At 40.0% G+C, this 13,362-nt stretch overlaps 1 protein-coding gene across 23 annotated transcripts in view; it reads left to right on the top strand.

Moving 5' to 3' along the window:
• KDM4C (lysine demethylase 4C) overlaps positions 1 to 13,362 on the top strand; it is a 425,929-nt gene that overhangs the window by 313,640 nt on the left and 98,927 nt on the right. The gene's annotated exons all lie outside the window — the stretch shown is intronic.

The raw sequence follows: 13,362 nt of genomic DNA, 5'->3' as shown, positions 1-13,362 counted from the left end.
AAATGATTCCTAAGAAGGGTGTTAATCTTAGCTTCTACTGCTTCATCAACATAATCATTATCTCGTTGAAGAGTAAATGAAATATTTGTTATGTTGGCACATTGACTGGCACTGAGTAAGTTTCAATAATTAAACGTCATGAAGTGATGGTGTTGACTCTTATTTAATAGATGAGAAATCAGAGGTTTAATGTGGTTATATAGGTAATAATTGAAGAGCTGTGCTAAACCTGGCCTCTTGACCCAAATCCCATGCTCTATGCTACTAGGCTATATTCATCATTGAGTTAGGTAGCTCCTTGAACTTTTCAAAGGCTGAAAACAAGCACTGATATGCAGAAGTTAATTGTGTCCAATATCTTCCATGAAAATGATCATCTCAGTTCAGGTATACAAACTTTTTGTTTTATTTTGTTTTGTTCTCCATGTCAGAGGACATTAGCTGTGTCCAGTACTATAAAAAGATGTCTATGTTATTTAAGTCCTTGGGAGAAATAGGTTGCAAGAGAGTTGGGGAAGTATTCTTAAATTAAGTTACAAAATATTCTCACATAGTGCCATTAGCCTTGCAGGGCCCGTCAAACTCCAGTTTGCTCTTGCCTGGTGTCAGATCTGTTGGAAAGCTTTGACAAACAGTTGGTATGTCAGAGACAGAAGCCTCAGAGAGGCGCATAGAGACACGTAAATCTATCATCTAAATAAACTCTACCAGTGGCAGGTGTCTCTGAATTCTAACTCACAGTGATGGGGGCACATGGGTTTTGTTAACCAGAAACAGCATTTTAACATTGACAGCTTTTAAAAAGACAGTTCTAGATAGGGATTTGCTATCTGAAAAACTGCAAACTAACCTTTCCCTCAAATGAAAATATTATACTGGGGTTCACTTTATAGGGAAGAGAAGGATGTCATCATTGGGTTTGATTTCCTAACGTCTGAATCTTTTAAGTATATAAGCAATTTTTATATAAGCTGTTCTTAGAACTTAACCAGAATGAAAACTTTGGTTATAGAAAGTTATGTACAATTAAAATTTACCACTTCGTTTTTACACTTGTGAAGGGCATATTATTTCCTTTATGTTGAAAAAAAATGCAGATGGTTTTGAAGCATTCCAGTTACTGTATTAAATTCAACACAAACATTTCACCTGTCTACCCTTTGCAATGTTTATTATTTGTGAATAACTCTAAAAGGCTAGATAGATCCTTGTATTTAGTAGTTTTGCTGAGTCTTTTGTGGCTGCTGTAAAAGGTATTAGCCAGTGACCCTAGCTGACCATTCAGCCTTGACATGCAGGCATAACCTTGTTGCTTCTGTACATCAAAATGTGTGTTTTACATGGAAAGGTATGTATTCTACAGGTTTTCATGAATTTGGGGGTTTACAGAGGTCTCTGGACCTCTGACAATATCTTCTACCATATATAGTGAGTGGATGATTTCCATCCTTGAGAATGAAGGTCTCCTTTCTTTGTACTTGTGAGGCAATAAACAGAATCCCCTCTTTCTCAAGCAAAAGAAGGGATATGACACAATTTCCTCCCCAAGTGGACCCCAGTAGAAAATACCTCAGCTGTGATGGTGACATGGTATGCAGTGAGTGGACTGTCAGCAAAACAATTCTGTATTCGGATATTTTGCCAGTGCCCCCCAGAACAGATCCCAGAACTTAGTATCTTTTTGCATGTAGTAAATTAGTTGTGATTCTTTCTGTTTAGCCAGAGTTTTTACGTGCTTTTTTTTTTTTAATTAACAAGCCTATATAGTCAATTTGATCTTACTTATCAGAAAGGGCAAGCTAGCTGGTGGAGAGAAGAGAGACCCCTTCTCCTGGACATTTTATTTAGTTATTTTGAAAGATTTTTATTTGGAGGATAAATTAGATCGTTGGCACAATGATTTGTCTTGTTAGTATTCTTAAAATGAGTCAATCCTCGCTTGTCCCCACTCATGGAAAGGAACACGAGTAGCAGAGCTTGTGGGAAAGAACTGACAGCGCGTGTGTGCCCTGCAGTGAGTGCTTTGCCCAGCCCTACCATGTGCATCACCCTTGTAGTTCTTGACAGTTCTGTATCCTCATTCTTTCTGTTCCCCCTTTGTCAGGCCCTGTTGTAGACATGCTGCTGTGATGAAACAATAGTAAAAACAACAGCAAATCCCCCCAGAGTTCTTGCTTTCATGATGTTTTATGGTAGGCATTATTGCCAACTCATTTTTACTAGAAAGAGATAATTTTAAGGAAATTGATATATATGAAAATACAGTCAAGATATACAATATGGGAAGTGGTTGACCTGGGATTAAATTGATCTGTATTAATGCTAAAGCCTTTGCTATGTACACTACTATTCATTAATGCCTAGCATATTGCGCTTTTGAAACTTATGATACATTGAATTTTTTAAGGTAGATTAGGAATCTGTACACTGAACAACAACAATAATAATGAAGGCTTACCATGAAAATGACAGTTTTAAGTAGGAACTAGAAGGTTGCATTGGCACACCACCCCTGCCCCTACCCTATCTTATTTAAGATGCTATTTCTCATCCTAGATGGGAATAGCCAGCATAATCTCTAGAATGGGGACACAACAGCCTGAGCTCCTTGAGTCATCCATGGATTTTTCCCAAGATAATATGTCACCTGTCATTCTCCCCTGAAACCTTAGGATTTTGTGCTCAGTTATTTTAAGTTTTGTTTGTTGACCTAATATGTGGATAAGCTACTTCTTTTGACTAGTGTACTTCTCCTATCCTGGAATCTCTCTTTCCTTTTGTATCCTATTACAGCCTCAAAAATAATAAGTAGAATCAAAATCTTTCCAAGGTATATCAAGTTAATGATTTTGGTACATCCTGGGGTCACTTCCCATGGCATGGAAGCATTTTAATAGGAGTCTCAGAGGTAGAGCTGTTAATCTTGCAGCACATCATGTGCCCAGAGGCTTGTTTCCTGGGGAATACACTTTGTATCTCAGCCTGAATCCTGCTTTCCTGCAGCACATCAAAGCAACTGAACATACTTTGAGTTTTGGGGAAACTATCACTCATTCATCAAAGTTCTTTCTGGATAATATATGTTTTTGTTTTGTTTATTTGATTATAATTGACTCACAATGTTACATTCATTTTGTATATACAATATAGTGAGTCAGCATCTCTACATGTTTTGCTATGCTTACCACAAGTGCGGCTACCATCTGTAACCATACAGTGCTATTACAATATCATTGACTATATTCTCTATGCTGTACCTTTTATCCTGTCACTAATTCATTCCATAACTAGAAGTCATATCTCCCACTCCCTTTCAACCATTTTATTATTTTTTTAATTTTTTTTTATCTGCCAAGCTACTTCTTCGCATTTTATTTTTTTTCAATATATGGAGTTTATTGTCAAATTGGTTTCCATACAACACCCAGTGCTCATCCCAAAAGGTGCCCTCCTCAATACCCATCACCCACCCTCCCCTCATCAACTCCCACCCCCCATCAACCCTCAGTTTGTTCTCAGTTTTTAAGAGTCTCTTATGCTTTGGCTCTCTCCCACTCTAACCTCTTTCTTTTTTTCCCTTCTCCTCCCCCATGGGTTTCTGTTAAGTTTCTCAGGATCCACATAAGAGTGAACACATATGGTATCTGTCTTTCTCTGTATGGCTTATTTCACTTAGCATAACACTCTCCAATTCCATCCATGTTGCTACAAAGGGCCATATTTCATTCTTTCTCATTGCCACGTAGTACTCCATTGTGTATATAAACCACAATTTCTTTATCCATTCATCAGTTGATGGACATTTAGGCTCTTTCCATAATTTGGCTATCGTTGAGAGTGCTGCTATAAACATTGGGGTACAAGTGCCCCTATGCATCAGTACTCCTATATCCCTTGGTGAATTTCTAGCAGTGCTATTGCTGGGTCATAGGGTAGGTCTATTTTTAAATTTTTGAGGAACCCCCACACTGTTTTCCAGAGTGGCTGCACCAATTTGCATTCCCACCAACAGTGCAAGAGAGTTCCTGTTTCTCCACATCCTCTCCAGCATCTATAGTCTCCTGATTTGTTCATTTTGGCCACTCTGACTGGCGTGAGGTTATATCTGAGTGTGGTTTTGATTTGTGTTTCCCTGATGAGGAGCGATGTTGAGCATCTTTACATGTGCCTGTAGGCCATCCAGATATCTTCTTTAGAGAAGTGTCTATTCATGTTTTCTGCCCATTTCTTCACTGGGTTATTTGTTTTTCGGGTGTGGAGTTTGGTGAGCTCTTTATAGATTTTGGATATTAGTCCTTTGTCCGATATGTCATTTGCAAATATCTTTTCCCATTCCGTTGGTTGCCTTTTAGTTTTGTTGGTTGTTTCCTTTGCTGTGCAGAAGCTTTTTATCTTCATGAGGTGCCAGTAGTTCATTTTTGCTTTTAATTCCCTTGCCTTTGGGGATGTGTCAAGTAAGAGATTGCTGCGGCTGAGGTCAGAGAGGTCTTTTCCTGCTTTCTCCTCTAGGGCTTTGATGGTTTCCTGTCTCACATTCAGTCCTTTATCCATTTTGAGTTTATTTTTGTGAATGGTGTGAGAAACTGGTCTAATTTCAATCTTCTGCATGTTGCTGTCCAGTTCTCCCAGCACCATTTATTAGAGACTGTCTTTTTTCCATTGGATATTCTTTCCTGCTTTGTCAAAGATTAGTTGGCCATACATTTGTGGGTCTAGTTCTGGGGTTTCTATTCTATTCCATTGGTCTATGTGTCTGTTTTTGTACCCATACCATGCTGTCTTGATGATGACAGCTTTGTAGTAGAGGCTAAAGTCTGGGATTGTGATGCCTCCTGCTTTGGTCTTCTTCTTCAAAATTACTTTGGTTATTTGGAGCCTTTTGTGGTTCCATATGAATTTTAGGATTGCTTGTTCTAGCTTCGAGAAGAATGCTGGTGCAATTTTGATTGGGATTGCATTGAATGTGTAGATAGCTTTGGGTAGTACTGACATTTTGACAATATTTATTCTTCCAATCCATGAGCACGGAATGTTTTTCCATTTCTTTATATCTTCTTCAGTTTCCTTCATAAGCTTTCTATAGTTTCAGCATACAGATCTTTTACATCTTTGGTTAGATATATCCCTAGGTATTTTATGCTTCTTGGTGCAATTGTGAATGGGATCAGTTTCTTTATTTGTCTTTCTGTTGCTTCATTATTAGTGTATAAGAATGTAACTGATTTCTGTACATTGATTTTGTATCCTGAAACTTTGCTAAATTCATGTATCAGTTCTAGCAGACTTTTGGTGGAGTCTATCGGATTTGCCATGTATAATATCATGTCATCTGCAAAAAGTGAAAGCTTAACTTCATTTTTGCCCATTTTGATGCCTTTGATTTCCTTTTGTTGTCTGATTGCTGATGCTAGAACTTCCAACACTACGTTAAACAACAACAGTGAGAGTGGACATCCCTGTTGTGTTCCTGATCTCAGGGAAAAAGCTGTCAGTTTTTCCCTATTGAGGATGATGTTAGCTGTGGGCTTTTCATAGATGGCTTTTATGATGTTTAAGTATGTTCCTTCTATCCCGACTTTCTCGAGGGTTTTTATTAAGAAAGGGTGCTGGATTTTGTCAAATGCCTTTTCTGCATCGATTGACAGGATCATATGGTTCTTATCTTTTCCTTTATTAATGTGATGTATCACGTTGATTGATTTTCGAATGTTGAACCAGGCCTGCATCCCAGGAATGAATCCCACTAATTCTTTTTATATGCTGTTGAATTTGATTTGCTAGTATCTTGTTGAGAATTTTTGCATCCATATTCATCCGGGATATTGGCCTGTAGTTCTTTTTTTTTTACTGGGTCTCTGTCTGGTTTAGGAATCAAACTATTACTGGCTTCATAGATTGAGTCTGGAAGTTTTCCTTCCCTTTCTATTTCTTGGAATAGCTTGAGAAGGATAGGTATTATCTCTGCTTTAAACGTCTGGTAGAACTCTCCTGGGAAGCCTTCTGGTCCTGGACTCTTATTTGTTGGGAGATTTTTGATGACTGATTCAATTTCTTCGCTGGTTATGGGTCTGTTCAAGCTTTCTATTTCCTCCTGATTGAGTTTTGGAAGTGTGTGGGTGTTCAGGAATTTGTCCATTTCTTCCAGGTTGTCCAGTTTGTTGGCACATAACTTTTCATAGTATTCCCTGATAATTGCTTGTATCTCTGAGGGATTGGTTGTAATAATTCCATTTTTATTCATGATTTTATCTATTTGGGTCATCTCCCTTTTCTTTTTGAGAAGCCTGGCTAGAGGTTTATCAATTTTGTTTATTTTTTTCAAAAAACCAACTCTTGGTTTCGTTGATCTGCTCTACAGTTTTTTTAGATTCTATATTGTTTATTTCTGCTCTGATCTTTATTATTTCTCTTCTTCTGTTGGGTTTAGGCTGTCTTTGCTGTTCTGCTTCTATTTCCTTTAGGTGTGCTGTTAGATTTTGTATTTGGGATTTTTCTTGTTTCTTGAGATAGGCCTGGATTGCAATGTATTTTCCTCTCAGGACTGCCTTTGCTGCGTCCCAAAGCATTTGGATTGTTGTATTTTCATTTTCATTTGTTTCCATATATTTTTTAATTTCTTCTCTAATTGCCTGGTTGACCCACTCATTCTTTAGTAGGGTGTTCTTTAACCTCCATGCTTTTGGAGGTTTTCCAGACTTTTTCCTGTGGTTGATTTCAAGCTTCATAGCATTGTGGTCTGAAATTATGCATGGTATAATTTCAATTCTTGTAAACTTATGAAGGGCTGTTTTGTGACCCAGTATGTGATCTATCTTGGAGAATGTTCCATGTGCACTCGAGAAGAAAGTATATTGTGTTGCTTTGGGATGCAGAGTTCTAAACATATCTGTCAAGTCCATCTGATCCAATGTATCATTCAGGGCCCTTGTTTCTTTATTGGCTGTGTGTCTAGATGATCTATCCATTTCTGTAAGTGGGGTGATAAAGTCCCCTACAATTACCACATTCTTATCAATAAGGTTGCTTATGTTTGTGAGTAATTGTTTTATATATTTGGGGGCTCCTGTATTCGGCGCATAGACATTTATAATTGTGAGCTCTTCCTGATGGATAGACCCTGTGATTATTATGTAATGCCGTTCTTCATCTCTTGTTACAGCCTTTAAGTTAAAGTCTAGTTTGTCTGATATAAGGATGGCTACTCCAGCTTTCTTTTGACTTCCAGTAGCATGATAGATAGTTCTCTATCCCCTCAGTCTCAATCTGAAGGTGTTCTCAGGTCTAAACCAAGTCTCTTGTAGACAGCAAATAGATGGGTCTTGTTTTTTTATCCATTCTGATACCCTATGTCTTTTGGTTGGCGCATTTAGTCCATTGACATTCAGTGTTATTATACAAAGATATGGGTTTAGAGTCATTGTGATGTCCGTAGGTTTCATGCTTGTAGCGATGTCTCTGGCACTTTGTCTCACAGGATCCCCCTTAGGATCTCTTGTAGGGCTGGTTTAGTGGTGACGAATTCCTTCAGTTTTTGTTTCTTTGGGAAGACCTTTATCTCTCCTTCTATTCTAAATGACAGACTTGCTGGATAAAGGATTCTCGGCCGCATATTTTTTCTGTTCATCACATGGAAGATTTCCTGCCATTCCTTTCTGGCCTGCCAAGTTTCAGTAGAGAGATTGGTCACGAGTCTTAAAGGTCTCCCTTTATATGTTAGAGCACGTTTATCCCTCGCTGCTTTCAGAATTTTCTCTTTATCCTTGTAGTTTGCCAGTTTCACTATGATATGTTGTGCAGAAGATCAATTCAAGTTCTCTGAAGGGAGTTCTCTGTGCCTCTTGGATTTCTATGCCTTTTTCCTTCCCCAGATCAGGGAAGTTCTCAGCTATGATTTCTTCAAGTACACCTTCAGCAACTTTCCCTCTCTCTTCCTCCTCTGGAATACCAATTATGCGTAGATTATTTCTTTTTAGTGTATCACTTAGTTCTCTAATTTTCCCCTCATACTCCTGGATTTTTTTTATCTCTCTTTTTCTCAGCTTCCTCTTTTTCCATAATTTTATCTTCTAGTTCACCTATTCTCTCCTCTGCCTCTTCTATCCAAGCCGTGGTCATTTCCATTTTATTTTGCAGCTCATTTATAGCATTTTTTTAGCTCCTCCTGATTGTTCCTTAGTCCCTTGATCTCTGTAGCAATAGATTCTCTGCTGTCCTTTTCAAGCCCAGTGATTAATTTTATGACTATTATTCTAAATTCACTTTCTGTTATATTGTTTAAATCGTTTTTGATCAGTTCATTAGCTGTCGTTATTTCCTGGAGATTTTTCTGAGGGGAATTCTTCCATTTTGTCATTTTGGAGAGTCCCTGGAGTGGTGCGGAACTGCAGGGCACTTCCCCTGTGCTGTCTTGAATAACTTGCGTTGGTGGGCGGGGCCACAGTCATACCTGATGTCTGCCCTCAGCCCACCGCTGGGGCCACAGTCAGCCTGGTGTGTACCTTCTCTTCCCCTCCCCTAGGGGTGGGATTCACTGTGGGGTGGCCTGGCCCATCTGGGCTACTTGCACACTGCCAGGCTTGCGGTGCTGGGGATCTGGTGTATTAGCTGGGGTGGATCGGCAAGGTGCACAGGGGCGGGAGGAGCAGGCTCAGCTCGCTTATCCTTCTGGTGATGCGCTTTGGGAGGGGCCCTGCAGCACCTGGAGAGAGTCAGACCTGCCCGAGGGATGGATCCTCAGAAGCACAATGTTGGGTGTTTGCAGGGTGCCAGCAAGTTCCATGGTAGGAACTGGTTCCCTTTGGGATTTTGGCTGGGGGATGGGCGAGGGAGATGGCGCCGGTGAGCGCCTTTGTTCCCCACCAAGCTGAGCTCTGTCGTCTGGGTCTTAACAACTCTCCCTCCAGTTGTCCTCCAGCCTTCCCGCTCTCTGAGCAGAGCTGTTAACTTATAACCTTCCAGATATTAAGTCCCGCTTGCTGTCAGAACACACTCTATCCTTTTCCTCCGCTTTGCCAGCCAGACTGGGCGTCTCTGCTTGGCCAGCAGGCTGCCCCTCCACCCTGGCTCCCTCCCGCCAGTCCATGTAGCGCAGCACCGCCTCTCCGCCCTTCCTACCCTCTTCCTTGGGCCTCTCGTCTGCGCTTGGCTCCAGAGAATCCATTCTGCTAGTCTTCTGGCGGTTTTCTGGGTTATTTAGGCAGGTGTAGGTGGAATCTAAGTGATCAGCAGGACGCGGTGAGCCCAGTGTCCTCCTATGCCGCCGTCTTCTATAGCCCACTCCAGTTCTTTGGTTATTAACCCCTTATCATATATATCATTTGCAGATATGTTCTCCCATTCCATAGCTTGCCTTTTATTTTTATTGATGGTTTTCTTCACTGTGCAAAAGGTTTTTATTTTGACATAGTCCCAATAGTTTTTTTTTGTTTGTTTTTGTTTCCCTTGCCTGAGGAGACATATCTGGAAAAAAGTTGCTGCAGCCAGTGTAAAAGAGGTTATTGCCTGTGTTGTCTTCTAGGATTTTTATGGTTTCAAGTCTCACATTTAAGTCTTTCATCCATTTTGAGTTTATTTTTGTGTGTAAACCACATTTTGATGAGAAAAAAAGAGTTTAAGAGACATTATATGCGCAGCATTTTCCTAATTGTTGTTGTTTTTAACAAACAGGGAAAAGATTCTAAATGCCGTATTGTGGTTGCCTCTGGATGGTAGTGTATATTGGGTGATTAAAAACTAATTTTAGACATATTTTGGTGTAATTTGAAGTTTTTCTACAAGAACCCTTGTACTGCTTGTAAAATCAGAGGGAAACAGTAACGTATAAAATTGGAGAAAATGTTATTTAAACACTTTGGTCTTTTGTATGACTTATTGTCTAATGACCCCAATAGGAGGGGTATGTGACAAACTACAGTTGAGAGAGTGTCTATGGGTTTCCTCCTTCTTATCTCATCACTTATCATTCCATAACTGGAAGCCATATCCCCCACTCCCCTTCACCCATTTTGCACCCCCCTCAGCAAAACATCAGTTCGTTCGTGACTCTGAGTCATCTTTTTTCCCCCCTTTCAATTATGGACACATTTTTTTTTTCTTAACAATGTTCACAATTCCATATTCATCTTCTTATTAATGGTTCCTTTCAACATAGAAGTTTCCTTTCTGATATCTTTGGTAGTAATTTTCAGGGAATCCTTGTTTTACTTGTTAGCTAAGACCAAGATCAGTATTTTTAAATGATTTTCATTATCGTCTGTCATTTAAAAAGTATGCAGCTTAGTTAAATTGAATATAAATTGCTTTGAGCCTTTTCTAGAGGTCCCATATCCCCCCAAATAACTTGAATTCAAAATGTACTGAAATATCTATCTTTACTTACTATGTTTTAAATATCCTGAAATTAGTCTGTTCTTATTTGTCAGGAGACCCCAGACCACCCCCAAGTTCAGTGATTCACTGGCAGGATTCACAGGACCCTGCACACAGCTGTGCTCACAGCTGTGATTACAGTGCAGGGGCAGAGAGCACAGTTAGCCGAGCAAAAAGGTACTGGGGATAAAGGCTGGAGGAAACCAGGGGCAAGCTTCCAGAGTCCTCTCCCAGCTGAGTCGCATAGCACTCCTTGATTCCCCCTGGAATGAGTTGTGACAACACGTGCAAAATGTTGCCAACCAGACAACCTTGTGAGAGAATCAGGGCCCACAGTTTTTACTGGATACCCTCTGCCTAGCATGTACCAAAATTCCAGACTCCTGGAAGAGAAGCAAGCACTCACCATATTGTTGGGACTGTATAGTTTCGGCACAGTGAGTCATTCCTAGGGAATTGGCAGAACTCTCCTGAAATTGAGGTTGCCAGACAACTGCCAGGGGCCAACCTTGTAAGCAGGATTTTCAGTGAATACCAATCCCAGGCCTGCTGTGTTAGCTCCTATCTACACACCATGCAATAAAAGCTAAAAATACCTATTCACACCAAAGGCAAAAATGAGTTTGCTAAAGTAAGGAATGGCCCTACTATGTGCCTTAACCTCTGTGAGAGTGACTTTGGACATCTCTTTGGCTAATTTTCCACCTCTGTAAAATGCACTGGTACTTTGCACTTTAGAATTCTGTGATCCTGAATGTGTTCTAATACTTTGTATGTCAGTGATTCAAACTGCGGTCCAGGTGCATAGAGTTATGCAAAGACTGTCTTAGAGATCCAATGCAGTGATAGATCTGAGAGAATTAATTACCAGACCCTCAACTTTTGTATGTACTCTTTTCTCATATTGATCTGTTTGAGAATGAATGTTGGAAGGGGCTGCTGGTTCTCTTTTCCCACTACCCATTTTGCTTTATAGAATAATTGCATTACTCTCAGATAGGTAAACAAAGAGATCCTGAATGCAAGTCTTTTGTGTGTGTGTGATTTTTTTTTAATGTTTATTTATTTTTGAGAGAGACAGAGAGACAGAATGCAAGCAGGGGAGGGGCAGAGACAGAGGGAGACACAGAATCTAAAGTAGGCTCCAGGCTCTGAGCTGTCAGCACAGAACCTGATGCGGAGCTCGAACCCACGAACTGTGAGATCATGACCTGAGCCAAAGTCAGACGCTTAACCGACTGAGCCACCCAGGCGCCCCCTGAATGCAAGTCTTAAGGCAGCAAAACAAAGATAGATTAGGTAATAAGTACTGAAGAGAATAGCACATTGTTTCATGTAGGCCATAAGTTTATTGCAAAAGCTGTGACCTTATCTACTAGCTACCCATTAATATCCACAGTCTTCTCTTCTTTGGTCCACAGCTGGTCCACGTCATCCAGCCTTCCTTGCAGCTAGAAGCTCAGCCAGAGATAAGGGAGTGGAAATGATGGGTACTACTCCCAAGTCTGGCTTCTAAATCTCCCCGCATGCTGCTCTCCTTACTGTCCAGATTGACACCCCAGAACCCAAATGTTGAGATGGCGGCACTTTTGTCCCTGAATGACTGGAGGAGTGCTGCTCCAGTCCAGTACTGTTACATGAGCCAGAAATGAATTCCTATTATGTGTAAGCCATTATATACTTGAGGCCTATATTTTACCCTAATACACTTTTGATTAACTCTTCGAAATAGAATTCAGAAATGAGATGCTTGATAAGGGAATATGTATTAATATATGTATTTTGTTTTAAAAATGAATCCAGACTTATTCTGATAGAAACCAAATCAGTTTTGGCAGATTGGTTTGGTAATGCGGATTGCCTTTGTCTGTTGTGTTACACACACACACACACACACACACACACACACACGTATATCAGATACTTCACATAAATTGGGTTTAATCTGTAGTCTCAAAAGTTTGACAAAAATATATTGAAAGCAAACATATGATTATAACTTAGAATTCTATACTAGAAAATAATACCCTTTAATATTTTTAATCCTAAAATAAAAAAAATTGTAAGGGTTAACTTTAACATATGAAAGGAAAGATGTAGTTTCCAAAAGTCTTTGGGGAATTGTAAGAAAAAACATTTGAAGACGACTACTGTATAAAGAGGACTGTTAGCAAATAGTTTAAGTGAGTCTATGTTGGCCTGATTAATAAATAGGCAGTTAGTTTTTCACTTGTGTAAATGAGTTAAATGTCCAGGGCAAACCTAAAGCAAACGATGGAGACTAATGCTACAGCTTGAACAACTTCTGCTGCTGTAAGTCTTCCAAATTACCCTCTTAAAATATTTGTAGATCTCATCAGGCAGGTGAATGAAAAGGTTGAGTAAGAACCTTCTTACTTCTTCCTGTAAGAAAAGTGTATGCGTAGTGGGATTACTTCACTTAGTGCTGCCAGTAAACCTGAACTTTTATTGTTCTTCTCCTTTCCTGAATCTCTTTTATGTGCCGAAGAGACACATCGATACGGGATGGACCTCAGGATCTGGGCCAAATGTTTGTAGGGAAGAAATTGAAGAATAACTCAGTGACTAAAGTGCTAAGGGAAGGACTTAGTCTAACAGAATGCAATTTCCTAAATTTATGGTTTGGCAAGCCTGACGCCCGTAGGGTTTTAAATAACTGAAGGGAAACATTCCTACCCATGCCCCACACAATACGCCAAATTCACTGCAAGCAAGGAACAACAGAGGGAAACCTGAGCATGTGTCCTGCACGCAGATACGTAAAAGATCAGAGGAGATCATCCGCTTTCATAGGTGTTACTAACCCAGCAACTGACAGTGCCTCCAGGAGTACAACCCTGGCATTCATCCACTTCGAAGATGTTGGCAACCATAAATGCCAGAATCACACCTGACATTTCTGTTGAAAAACATTGAACACACCCATGGGCCCAGAGCCTGGAGGAGTAATGGGTAAATCTGGGAAGTAGAATA

This window comes from Acinonyx jubatus, chromosome D4, assembly GCF_027475565.1.
Source record: "Acinonyx jubatus isolate Ajub_Pintada_27869175 chromosome D4, VMU_Ajub_asm_v1.0, whole genome shotgun sequence".
NCBI classification, from domain to species: domain Eukaryota; kingdom Metazoa; phylum Chordata; class Mammalia; order Carnivora; family Felidae; genus Acinonyx; species Acinonyx jubatus.
The sequence above is the reverse complement of the archived record's forward strand: the minus strand, read 5'-3'. Positions and strand labels throughout refer to the sequence as shown.